The following is a 12,732-nucleotide window of genomic DNA, read 5'->3' as shown; positions in this document are numbered from 1 at the left end:
TATGGCTGCGTGGAAAAAATTCATTACTGACTAGGGTTGCACGATACAATTTTTTCATTTCCGGTCCCGATAGCAGAACTGTGCGTATCGGCCGATCCGAGAACCGATCCGATAACCTTTAATAAATAGGCAGGGCGTTTGTTGTTTATTATAAGAAGGTTTAAAGCACTGTTACGTTTGTTATCTTGACATAGGTCTTACATTTTCATTTTCATTTTCACCTTGACCACCAATGACCTTTGTTATTGTTGTTTTTGCATCCTTTGTTCTGCCCATATGCAGCCGCTGGATATACTGAGTCCTCAATAAGGAAGTGAAAAGAAATTAGATGAAGTAGTACAAGTACATTTATCTTAGTCAGGATTACATATTTTAAGCACAATATGCTATTTTTCGATAAATTTAGTCAGCCACCAATTGTGCAAGTTCTCCCACTTAAAAAGATGAGAGAGGCCTGTAATTTTCATCATAGGTACACTTCAACTATGACAGACAAAATGAGAAAAATATTCTCCAGAAAATCAAATTTTTAATGAATTTATTTGCAAATTATGGTGGAAAATAAGTATTTGGTCACCTACAAACAAGCAAGATTTCTGGCTCTCACTTCTTCTTTAAGAGGCTCCTCTGTCCTCCACTCGTTACCTGTATTAATGGCACCTGTTTGAACTTGTTATCAGTATAAACAACACCTGTCCCCAACCTCAGTCACACTCCAAACTGCACTATGGCCAAGACCAAAGAGCTGTCAAAGGACACCAGAAACCAATTTGTAAACCTGCACCAGGCTGGGAAGACTGAATCTGCAATAGGTAAGCAGCTTGGTTTGAAGATATCAACTGTGGGAGCAATTATTAGGAAATGGAAGACACACAAGACCACTGATAATCTCCCTTGATCTGGGGCTCCACGCAAGATCTCACCCCGTGGGGTCAAAATGATCACAAGAACGGTGAGCAAAAATCCCAGAACCACACAGGGGGACCGAGTGAATGACCTGCAGAGAGCTGGGATGAAAGTAACAAAGCCTACCACACTACGCCGCCAGGGACTCAAATCCTGCAGTGCCAGACGTGTCCCCCTGCTTAAGCCTGTACATGTCCAGGCCCGTCTGAAGTTTGCTAGAGAGCATTTGGATGATCCAGAAGAAGATTGGGAGAATGTTATATGGTCAGATGAAACCAAAATATAACTTTTTGGTAAAAACTCAACTCGTCGTGTTTGGAGGACAAAGAATGCTGAGTTGCATCCAAAGAACACCATACCTACTGTGAAGCATGGGGGTGGAAACATCATGCTTTGGGGCTGTTTTTCTGCAAAGGGACCAGGACGACTGATCCGTGTAAAGGAAAGAATTAATGGGGCCATGTATCATGAGATTTTGAGTGAAAACTTCCTTCCATCAGCAAGGGCATTGAAGATGAAACGTGGCTGGGTCTTTCAGCATGACAATGATCCCAAACACACCGCCCGGGCAACAAAGGAGTGGCTTTGTCAGAAGCATTTCAAGGTCCTGGAGTGGCCTAGCCAGTCTCCAGATCTCAACCCCATATAAAATCTTTGGACTTACAAAGACTTACAGAAAACATTTGACCTCTGTCATTGCCAACAAAGGGTATATAACAAGGTATTGAGATAAACCTTTGTTATTGACCAAATACTTATTTTCCACCATAATTTGCAAATAAATTCATTAAAAATCCTACAATGTGATTTTCTGGATTTTTTTCTCTCCATTTTGTCTGTCATAGTTGAAGTGTACCTATGATGAAAATTACAGGCCTCTCTCATCTTTTTAAGTGGGCGAACTTGCACAATTGGTGGCTGACTAAATACTTTTTTGCCCCACTGTAGGCTTATTTCAAGACGATTGCAATAGCATTGGATGCCAAATTTAAGCACATTTTCCTACATATTAAATATTTTCTTTGTATCCAGACAAATGTATTTGTTTTTAGTCTGGCCACACTAGTTTAAAGATTTTTTTGCGTACCTTGAGACTAGATATCTTTTTTTTAAAACTTATTTTAAGTAATATTTCCCCAATTGTATTGCTTGTTTTTCTTGTTTTTGAGAGCTGACTTTTTGCAGTGCATCGTCGGGGCTCCAGTGAAGGAGGGTCAAAAGCTTCAAGTTCCTCTGCATGCATGTCACTGACAACCTGAAATGGTCCCTTCACACAGACAACATGGAGAAGAAGGCACAACAGTGCCTCTTCAACTTCCGAAGGCTGAAGAAATTGAGAGCATCCTGTCGGGCTGTATCCGTATCACCCTCTGGTAGAGCAATTGCACCGCCCGGTGTCACAGGGAGGCCAAAAAGATCATCAAAGACCTCAGCCACCCACGCCACAGCCAGTTCACCCCGCTATCATCGAGAAGGCTTAGACAGTACAGATGCATCAAAGCTGAGAATGAGAGACTGAGATACAGCTTCTTCCACCAGGCCATCAGACAGTTAAACAGACCACACCACTCGCGTCACCTAAATTTAGAAATCTGTTATTCAATTATTGCTCCCACATTGCTCGTGCGCGCCAACTAAAATAGAATAAGTTCTATTACTGACACAGATCGCGCTGCAAGTACTGCCTCTCCCATCTCCTCATTGGTTTATAGAAGCAGGTACCCACGCACCATCCCCTCATTGGTTATACCCACGTAGGTGACTGAAAGACGAACTAGGTCAGTGGCAGTAATGCACCTAATTTATGAAAGTTGCCAATCGCAATACAAAGTCAAGAGAATTATAAGCCTGGAAGGATGAGAGCTGACTAGAAACGATTCGGTTGACCATTGTATGTGTGGATTAATTGGCGGAGTAGAGGACCTTGTGCATTTCAGGTAAAATAACAACTCAATGTTTATATCCCAGGACAAATTAGCTAGCAACAGCAAGCTAACTAAATAGGATAAATGAGCTAGCAAGTACTAGCTAAATTGCCATAAATGTTTAATGCTTTTCGACCTGTCCCCAAATTAATATAATTGGTTTAGAGTTTGTTTTGATATTTTAACCTGCGTGTCGTGATCACGTTTGGTGTGGGGGGACAAAAGACATTTATGCACGATGGCGCACGCGCACAGCCGTTTTGGGTTCCGTGTTCGTCACTGTTCTAGCCGTTACCGCCCAGTACTCTACCCTACACCTGCTGCCCTATGTGATTGAACACCGGTGACTTTGATAATGTTTACAAATGTTTACATACAAAACATACCATTATATGTATAAATATATACATTATATGTACAGTACCAGTCAAAGGTTTGGACATACCTACTCATTCAAGGTTTTTTCTTTATTTTTACTATTTCTACATTGTAGAATAATAGTGAAGACATCAAAACTATGAAATAACACATGTAATCATGTAGTAACCAAACAAGTGTTGTATTATAAAGTGTTATATTTCAGATTCTTCAAAGTAGCTACCCTTTGCCTTGATGACAGCTTTGCACACTCTTGGCATTCTATCAACCAGCTTCACCTGGAATGCTTTCCCAAGTCTTGAAGGAGTTCCCACAAATGCTGAGCACTTGTTGGCTCCTTTTCCTTCACTCTGCAGTCCAACTCATCCCAAACCATCTCATCATCTGATGCAGCACTCCATCACTCCTTCTTGTTCAAATAGCCCTTACACAGCCTGGAGGTGTGTTGGGTCATTGTCCTGTTGAAAAACAAATGATGGTCACAATAGGAACAAATGGGATGGCGTATCGCTGCAGAATGCTGGTTAAGTGTGCTACACCATCACACCTCCTCCTCCGTGCTTCACTGTGGGAACCAAACATGCAGAGATAATCCATTCACCTACTCTGCATCTCACAAAGACATGGCGGTTGGAACCAAAAATCTCAAATTTGGACTCATCAGACCAAAGGACATATTTCCATCGGTCTAATGTCATTGCTCGTGTTTCTTGGCCCAAGCAAGTCTCCTTTTCTTATTGGTGTCCTTTTGAAGTGGTTTCTTTGCAGCAATTCGACCATGGATGCCTGACTCATGCAGTTTCCTCTGAACAGTCGATGTTGAGATGTGTCTGTTACTTGAACTCTGTGAAGCATTTATTTGGGCAGCAATTTCTCAAGCTGGTAACTCTAACGTATTCTCTGCAGCAGAGGTAACTCTGCGTATTTACTGACCTTTATGTCTCATGGTAATGATGGACTGTCGTTTCTCTTTGCTTATTTGAGCCGTTCTTGCCATAATATGGACTTGGTCTTTTATCAAGGTGGGCAATGTTCTATATACCACCCCTAACTTGTCACAACACAACTGATGAGTAGGTGTAACCAAACATTTGACTGGTACTGTATATAAATGCATATTCCGGTCTCTGACATTGCTAGTTCTGATATTTCTTCATTTCTATTCATTTTCTGGATTATGTGAGTATTGTTTCTTAATGCTAGGTATTACTGCATGGTTGGAGCTAGAAACACAAGCATTTTGCTGCACCTGCGATAACATCTGCAAATCTGTGTACACAACCAATCAAATTTGATTTGAGCGGCAACATGTGAAGTTTAGAAGAGCATATGGCATTTGGTGTCAAATAAAGCTAAGATTCTATTATTGGGGGAAGTGAAGGCATAGATACATTTTTCAACCATTTCCCATCTTAAAAATGTAAAAGGGGTCTTAGAAATCATCTACTAGAAGAAGTCTTAAAAGGTATTAGAAATACATAAAAACACAATAATCTTGAAGTAAAGGCCCCTGCAAACTAATAATTTATACTAATTTATACTTAGTTTTGCATAAATGATTTGCCTTCTATAGGTTTAAGAAATATTGTCTAGTGTCTTCTGTTACCGTCATTCTGTTACCGGGTGTTGAGTCAACCTTGCTTACTGTAGTTCAATAACCAAAATAGATTTTTTTAAACTCAAGGTGTCTTTTCATAGCTGACACCCCACTTTTTCTGCAGACATATTTGAATCTTTATTCATACTAGATATTTAACAGAATTTTTGGAAAATGTGGCTACGTAAAAAAAACTGGGGGAGATTTAGTTTGCCAAGCTTTGCATCTGCGCTGTTCCTCAAGTAAATGTGTTAAGTAAAATTGTTAAAGTAGACTTCTGCATACTGTATACAGTTCCTTCAGAAAGTATTCAATTTTAGATTTTAGATTTTGTGTCACACAATACCGCATAATGTCTAAGTGGAAATGTGTTTTTACACATTTTTTACAAATGAATTCAAAATGAAAAGCTGAAATGTTTAACCCCTTTGTTATGGCAAGCCTAAATAAGTACAAATGTGCTTAACAAGTCACAAAATAAGTTTCATGGACTCACTGTGTGCCAAAATGGTGTTAAACTGGAGTTTTGAATGTCTACCTCAGCTCTGTACACATACAATTTTCTGTAAGGTCCCTCAGCCAAGCAGTGAATTTCAACCACAGATTTAAGGACAAATACCAGGGAAGTTGTCCCATGCCTCACAAATGGCGGCACCTATTGGTAGATGGGTAAACATTTTAAAAAGCAGACATTGCACATCCCTTTGGGCATGGTCAAGATATTAAATACACTGTAGATGATGTATCAATATACCTAATCACTACAAAGATACAGGCGTCCTTCCTAACTCAGTTGCTGGAGAAGAAAAATGCTCAACATGAGAGCAATGGTGACTTTAAAACAGTTACTGAGTTTAATGGCCGTGATAGGAGAAAACCGAGGATAGATCAACAACAATGTAGTTACTCCACAACACTAACTGAAATGACAGAGTGAAAAGAAGGAAGCCTGTACAGAACAAAAATATTCCAAAACATGCTTCCTGTTAGCAATAAGGCACTAAAGTAAAATAGCAAAAAATGTGGCAAAGAAATTAATTTTATGTCCTGAATACAAAACATTATGTTTCGGGCAAATCCAACATAACACATCACTGAGTACCACTCGTCAATTTTCAAGCATGGCGGTGGCTGCATCATGTTATGGGTATGCCCATGTTATGGGTATGCCTGTTGTCGGCAAGGACTAGGGACTTTTTTAGGATAAAAATAAATGTAATGGAACTAAGCACATGCTAAATTTGTGAGGAAAAGCTGGTTCAGTCTGCTTTCCAACAGACACTGGGAGACAAATTCACCTTTTGTGAAGTACAAACAACAGAGGGTATAGGAAACCTTGGTCCTGGAGTTCCACGGTTATTTCAGGTTTTTTACAGTCCACCTCTAGACCTGGGAGGCCAGGTAGGTATATTCAATTCAATACAACTGCATTTATCCCTCCAGGGGCAAGAAAGGCAAGCCAGTTACAAGTACAGTATCACAATCAACACCACACCCTCCAAATAAAAAATACAATACACAACACAACTCATGCCCCAATACAATACAATACAATAACATATTCATTGGTGGAATTCAGCCTGGTTGGAACTAAATACTGCTGTATCTGTGGTACGTTCGGACCAGGGTTGCCTATAGGCAAATTAGAGGCAAATGGTCTAAAATGTGTGACACAACTGTTTGCCAGAAGCCTGTTTTTTGGTAAGGGTACCTCTGCACTACATCATACATCAAGTTCATTTGACATGACGACTTAAACTGCTCCTCTGATGTCATATCCATTTACAGGAAGTCCCTGTCTTTTGTGGAAAACAGAATCCAAAGAGACCACTAGAGTTGTCCTGATAAGTATGCTGGCATTGTGCTAATGGCCATGGACTGTCATATATTCATTCATACTATCTAAGTGGGTTTTGTGTAAAAAGGAAAAAACAAGGCAGAGGCTGATTTAACTCCATGCTCGAAAAAATACAAAAGGTTCCAGTGCAATAAAGTGAAAAACAAAAACGAGAACATTCATTTCAGAGTCTATGCCATCTTCCATACAATCAACAATTATGGCATTGAAGCATAGAAGTGTAACGACGTTCGTCTGTTGAAGGAAGAGAGTCGGACCGAAAAGCAGCGTGTTGGTTACTCATGACTTTAATGAAGTAATCGCGGTACATGAAATAACTGATACAAAAAACAAAAACAAAAAAACCGGAACGTGAAACTATTACAGCCTATCTGGTGAACACTACACAGAGACAGGAACAATCACCCACGGAATACAAAGCGAAACTAAGGCTGCCTAAATACGGTTCCCAATCAGAGACAACGAGAATCACCTGACTCTGATTGAGAATCGCCTCAGGCAGCCAAGCCTATACAACACCCCTAAACAGCCGCGATCCCAAATACTACAAACCGCAATACGAAAAACAACATATAAACCCATGTCACACCCTGGCCTACCCAAACATATAACAAAAACACAAAATACAATGACCAAGGCGTGACAAGAAGCAGAAACAATTCTGTATCTTTTGTTCAGTACTTTATTGCACTTTGCACTGGCACTTTTTGTATTCTTTCGGGCATGACATTAAATTAAGAATATTCTTTGGCATCTGCCTCCTTGGTTTTTCCTTTTTATGGTTTGAGTGCAAGTACAGTGCATTCGGAAAGTATTCAGATCCCTTGACTTTTTCCACATTAAAAAATCTACATATTTTAGAACAAGGCTTAAACGTAACAAAATGGAAAAAGTCAAGGCGTCTGAATACTTTCCGAATGCGCTGTACATTCTGAACTGTATAGTACTTACAGTACTGTACGCATCAGCCACCTATCATCTAAGCCTGGGAGCAGACCCTCACACTGTTTCTCCTTGATGGTCTGGTTTCCCATATAAGTGCTTGGGACAATTTGTACAAGTAGATGCTATGTACTATCTAGTATCAATGTTTGTTATCAACACAGTTGTAATGAGTATGATGGGAGAGAGTGCTGGTTTATTTAGTACAGGGCCACAAGAGGAGGCAGGTACTATGGTCCAGGGACAGGCAGAATGTCATACACAGGGAATCCAAAAAGGCAAAGTACAGGCAGGGAATAGGCAAAAGAACATCGTATATGAGTATGGCCAAAAACTAGGATACACGGGAGGACAAATAAGGAAATAAACAGAGCGCTCGCTAGAATGTGGACAAAAATCAAACAATACCTCACAATGATGGGGTGCAAGGAACTGAACTAAATAGTGTGTGTAAATGACATACAGGTGTGTGAACAGGTGATCAGAATTCAGGTGATTGGGATCTGGAGAGTGAGCTGCGTTCAGGGGATCTATGTGTTTTGAGAGTGTGAGCTGGAAAGTGGGCTGGAAAGTGAGCTGCGTTCAGGGAATCTATGTGTTTGAGAGTGTGAGTTGGAAGCAGGCGTTACAACAGTACACAAAAATGTATGAATAAAATACACATTTCATGCAAGAACCACGTACAATTGAATCAAGAACAAGTTGGAAAGAATGCTCAAAATATTTTCTCCTCAGGAAAAGTAATTTACCTAGAACAAAACAAACACAAAAAGTATCATGACAGAATGCTCAATAGAGCAGTAAACATTACATTCAGAGGACACCACAGAAAAGGCTCATGTGATCGTTTAAAGCAGTGATTACCCATTATTCTAAAGAAAACATGTCACATGCTGGCTCAGCATATGGGACCTTATAGTACTCTGTAGGTTATTCAATTAGTCCCTTCATGGCACCAACTACCCTACATCCGTACTCGGAGTTATTTGTACACCTGTGAAGACTCTTGCAACTTCCTAGCCACTCGAAAGATCTAAAGTATTTGATCTGTCTTGACTCAAAAGCAGCGTTACCTTGTGACTGTTTAATAATGGTAACACTGGGTGTTAACACAACTCAATGGTTATTATATATCCGGACTCACACTAAGACTTGTTTGCATCCCAAATGGCACAAATTGCATCCCACTTTATGCATACTTATGTAACCATCCTCTGATCACTCTGCATCCTGCCACGGGGAGAGCTGGTTGACATTACAGTTGCCCTGTAATGTGCTGTGAGCTTTTAGAGGTGCTCATTTCTCCGAAATGAATAATGTAGCAATCATTATCCTGTGTGGCTCAATTGGTTGTGTGATCAATTCCAATTCCTGCATGGATCACATATACTGTAACTACAAAGTCTCTTTGGATAAAAACATATGCTAAATGGTATATATTACTGTTACTACTATCAGATTGCCAAATAGAGTCTGTGTGTTGTTCTAAAAGAGACATGTCCATCAGTTTTATTCAAAGTGAATGTATAAAATCCCCCAGTTTATGTAGAGTTAGTGAACTCATTACGTCATTCTGTGATAAACTAGTAATAATAACGTAGTAATAACGTGCCTGTGCACGTCGATGCAGCGAGGAAGTCTTTAATCTGACTGATCTTTCATCTCATAGAGCCCTAATCCCACCTCTGCCATCTGTTAGCCCCTATAGCTGACAAGAAGAGGGCTTCTTGGGTCTCCTTCCTGTTTTGCTCCTTTGATGGGGTGCTTGGTAGTTCTCACGTCGGAATATGCTAGAGCATGTTTGACAGCTTTTTTGTTGTTGCCAGGGATGAAATCAAGGGTGTCACGTGTGACCTCCAAATGTTCGTTTCCCGCTATATATTTGACACATTAAGCATTTTACGTGGTCATGTCACACCCTGACCTTAGAGATCCTTTTTTATGTATCTATTTTGGTTTGGTCAGGGCGTGAGTTGGGGTGGGCATTCTATGTTTTGTGTTCTATGTTTTCTATTTCTGTGTGTTTGGCCGGGTGTGGTTTTCAATCATTGGCAGCTGTCTATCGTTGTCTCTGATTGAGAACCATACCGAGGTAGCCTTTTCCTACCTGTGTTTTGTGGGTTGTTGTTTTCTGTTTATGTGTCTGCACCAGACAGAACTGTTTTGGTCGTTCTCTTTGTTGTTTTTGTTATTCAGTGTTCAGTTCTAATAATAAATCAGGAGAGGTGTAATAATGGACCCTATAAATGGCATAATCCCCGAACGTGTTTACAGTTTGCAAGCTATACAGAAGCAGCATACAGAATGTAACACAGAATGTAACAATAACTAACTATTAAGAACAATTTATATGTAACGTGGGAGTCGGTGAGTGTTTTAATAAATAAACACAACATAATACAAAACAAGAAACATGAACAACGCACAGACATGAAACTGAAACAGAAACAATGACGGCTGGGGAAGAAATCAAAGGGAGTGACATATAAAGAGCAGGTAATCAAGGAGGTGATGGAGTCCAGGTAAGTGTCATTATGTGCGTAACGCTGGTGACAGGTGTGCGCCATAACGAGCAGCCTGGTGACCTAGAGGCCGGGGAGGGAGCACACGTAACATTATACATGTCACACAAGTCACCTTGTGCATGCACACCATCCCACAAGTCTAAAGAGATGCTATTGAGTCCAGTTGTTTATGGGCAGCAACAGAGATGCTGCTCTCTGTCACTGCTTCAGGGAGACTGAGAGGAGGAGGCAGGAGTTGAGGATCTGGGACCCAAGCTGACTGCCTGTGATTGGCTGACCCCACGATGTGATAAGGCCCATGGTAACCATGACCCCTAGCCAACAATCGGTGACCAGAGCCTTAGGTTCGAAGGGCCAGTTTACGACCCCCTTGGCCTGTTTGGCTCCAGTGGCGGAGGGGAGCATTCTGTCAAAGTTAGGAAGTTACAGAGTTTGTCTCTGAGAGGGCTGTGTGAATGAGATTGTGTGCTTAGTCACCAGCAGGGAATGTTTAATATTGTACATTGCCCTTCCCCCTGTGTGCATGTGTCTACTGCACTCTTCTCCAAGGCTGCCAATGCCTATTGCCTCTTGATCTCTCCACAGAAGGCCTTCGCTCATCCTTTCCTCCTCTCTCCTGTACTCAATTCCAAGGATGTTTAAAGGATTTGTGGGATTTAGGATGCCTCTCCCGCCTCTTCCGCTATATTGGTGTCCGTTTACACACACACCACAGACAGTAAATGCCTAAAATATTGATAAAACATACAGAAAGTCCACAGGTGAGTCATGGCAGGTTTACAAGGTTGTTATTTAGCGTTAACCGTTCAACCACTCAGGTGACAGCAATTCCAAGAAAATTGATGTAACGCCCATCGGAAAAAGTGGACCAAGGTGCAGCGTGGTACGTGTTCATGATTCTTTATTTTCTCAGAACACCAAAACAAAAGCACAACGAACATCACATTCTGTAGGCTTCACAGAGCTAACAAAAATCAACATCCCACAACTAAGGTGGCAAAACAGGATGCCTAAGTATGATTCCCAATCAGAGACAAAGATAGACAGCTGTCCCTGATTGAGAACCATACCCATGCGGGATTGGCTTATACTGGCTTTGTGTGATTCTCTTTCACTGTGACCTGCTATTGTTTGGTATGTTTAGGGTGGGTTTCTAAGTTCTGTTCTTAGGCTGAGTTGCTTTTGCTAGCCACAATAACCTATCAGTTGTGTGTGTGCTGTCTGTTTTGTTCAAAGAGCACCTTGTTTGAAACCCTTAGCACCCCGCGTAATAAGAAAAACAACAAATTCTTAGTGTTTTACTTGTCTTTCTTGCACTAACACTTACACTTGTCTTTTCTTACTAGCACTGATTTTACTGATAGCTGCTTTTTCAAGGAATGGTTTTACTTGCAATAACTGATTATGTGGTTGTCTTACCTACCTTTGTTGACTGCACTGGCTGTAAGTTGCTCTGTAAGTTGCTCTGAATAGGTGCATTTGCTGCTCTGGCCCCCCAATGGTGGAACAAACTCCCTCACGACGCCAGGACAGCGGAGTCAATCACCACCTTCCGGAGACACCTGAAACCCCACCTCTTTAAGGAATACCTAGGATAGGATAAAGTAATCCTTCTCACCCCCCCCCCTTAAAAGATTTAGATGCACTATTGTAAAGTGGCTGTTCCACTGGATGTCATAAGGTGAATGCACCAATTTGTAAGTCGCTCTGGATAAGAGCGTCTGCTAAATGACTTAAATGTAAATGATAACTATTGTCTGGTTCAGGAGAATATCACTCGTGTCAATGTCATTCTTATGTCTGACTTTAAAATCATTAATTTTATGTTTTTATCAAATAATTTATTCAAATTATACTAGTGATATATTCATGTTCAGTCGCCTCACAGTAGTCAAGATAACCCCCATCATATTACTGTGAGATATCTCCCTTTGTATTTGTCACACAGAGCAGAACAAGTGAACCCAAGAGCAGACTCCAACGAGGAGACTGGAATGAGGTGCGTAGAGTGGGGAATCCAGGACAGAGTAGCAGGACTGACGAGAAGATGGACTGGAGACAGGGACCAGAGTCAGAGCAAGCAGAACTGTAGCAGAGCGGAAAACAGCATCGGGCAAGGGAACACAGGCACAACAGGAACCAACGACTAGAAACATGGATAGACTGGGCAGCGATTATGATCTGGCAGTGGGGAAGTGGCAGGACTGAGTATTTGTAGAGGTCTTGATTATGGAACAGGTTGCAGCTGGTGGGGATCTGCTCTGACTCCAGCACACCTGTCTCCGCCCCCACAATCACACACACACACACAGAGGGAGAGGGAGAGAGCACTGGGGGAGCAGCGGCAGGTCAAGGAGACACCGGATGAGCACTACAGGGTGTGGCAGGAGCAGATGAGACAGTATATGTAACGATTTCCGTAGGTGGAAGAAGGAGAGGACCAAGGTGCAGCGTGGTACGTGTTCATGGTCTTTTAATTACACTGAACACTAGAACAAAACGAAACAGTCCTGTCTGGTACAGAGACAAAAAACAACTACCCACAACTCAAGGGCAAAAACAGGCTGCCTAAGTATGGTTCTCAATCAGAGACAACGATTG

The 12,732-nt window shown here is 41.3% G+C and overlaps 1 protein-coding gene across 2 annotated transcripts in view; it reads left to right on the top strand.

The window, feature by feature from the left end:
• Positions 1–12,458: 12,458 nt before the first annotated feature.
• The window catches only part of LOC124010544 (alpha-1,6-mannosylglycoprotein 6-beta-N-acetylglucosaminyltransferase A-like), a 111,107-nt gene continuing 110,833 nt past the window's right edge, over positions 12,459–12,732 (top strand). The window contains exon 1 of one of the 2 annotated variants that reach the window (XM_046323082.1): positions 12,459–12,586. The gene's annotated coding sequence lies outside the window, so the exon portion shown is untranslated. The remainder of the gene's footprint in view (positions 12,587–12,732) is intronic. The other variant, XM_046323079.1, reaches the window with a different exon arrangement.

The sequence above is a fragment of the Oncorhynchus gorbuscha genome, linkage group LG23 (genome assembly GCF_021184085.1).
Source record: "Oncorhynchus gorbuscha isolate QuinsamMale2020 ecotype Even-year linkage group LG23, OgorEven_v1.0, whole genome shotgun sequence".
Classification (NCBI taxonomy): domain Eukaryota; kingdom Metazoa; phylum Chordata; class Actinopteri; order Salmoniformes; family Salmonidae; genus Oncorhynchus; species Oncorhynchus gorbuscha.
This window is presented reverse-complemented; position numbering and strand designations above follow the sequence as displayed.